The sequence below is a fragment of the Myotis brandtii genome, unplaced genomic scaffold (assembly GCF_000412655.1).
Source record: "Myotis brandtii unplaced genomic scaffold, ASM41265v1 scaffold643, whole genome shotgun sequence".
NCBI lineage: Eukaryota > Metazoa > Chordata > Mammalia > Chiroptera > Vespertilionidae > Myotis > Myotis brandtii.
Window position 1 is genome coordinate 590,770 of NW_005370478.1, and position 1,335 is coordinate 592,104.

A 1,335-nucleotide genomic window follows, 5' to 3' on the forward strand; every position below is an offset into this window, starting at 1 on the left:
GAGGAAGAAGGAACTGGGGAGCCATCTGAATGGAGATATGTGCTGTGTCAGCATTACACATGCCGAGGTTTATCCGGATCCAGCAGGCTCCGCCCTGGTTCAGGACACTATGGAAAATGAGAAAGGGCCCATGGGGAGGGCAAAGGAGCTGAGTTAGGTGAGTACCTCCCTCCTTCCCTCCTCCCCTCCTCCTAGCCTGGCCTGAGCCAAGAGGAACCAGCTCCAGGAAAGGTGGAGTACTTAACCCTCCAGGGAGTTGCCAGGAGAAAGAAATGACTTTGATGACTTTACAAGTTGTTGGAACAGTAGTTCTGTGCATGGTGATGATCTTGTTGGTTAATGCTACCACCTGGTGGACACCTGGAGCAAGCCATGTCCCTGGCCTAGGAGGCCTAGGGCTGGGGAGGAGTGTGTGTGTGTGTGTGTGTAAGGTCACTGCTGACGTCAGAGACATTCAGGTAGGAGGTAAACACAATCTGACCTACATTCAGTCATCCATCTTCCACACCCTCCCTTACTGGGGTGCCCTTTTCTGGGCATCCCCCAGCTCTCACACTCCAGTAGGACTCCCTCCTCTCCCAAGATCTCAATTCCTGGGCCATCATGTTTTGTCATTCAGTGCCCAGCGGGGCACAGGTGTGGAAGGGAAAGGCAAGAGAGAGGACTCCTAAAGGCACTCCCGAGACAGGCACTTCCTCTCTCTTCAGGTCAGATGTGGCTGGAGTAGGGAGGGTGGGTTGATTTCCCCTGTGCAGCCCCAAGGAGCCCCTAGCGGGAAGGTGACTGATGTTGGTTTCAGTCACAGAACTTTGCCTGGAGTGACTCAGTGATTAGAGGGGCCCCTGAAAGGGCGAGGACCTTGTTGGACAGGGACCCTAGCTCCTCCCTAGCTCAGACCTGCTGAAACTAGCACCAGTGTTTCTCGGGGATGGAGCCCAGGACTCTGCATGTTTAACAAGCTCCCCCAGGGTTTCCGATGTCTGGTTATTCTGATGCTCTTTCAAGTTTGAGAGCCACTACTTCAGGTCTGCCCCAACTAAGACCATCTGAATGAGCTTCTTCCAGGGCGGAGGGAGGAGGGTAGCTGCAGACCTGAGAGCGCGCAGGGTGCCCACAGTGGCGACAGAGACAAACAGACCTTTTATTACCAAAAATAAATACATGCCAGGCCGATGGAAGAAATGGAGGCTGCAGGCCCGGCGGAGAGCTCCTGAGGAAGAGATGGTCTCAGTCTACAGGCTGAGATGGGCAGGCGCCAGGGAGGCCCCGAGACCTAGCCCCCCATCCAAGGGGGGCAGCAGGGCGATCAGGGGCGTCTCACACGCGCCCAGCAGC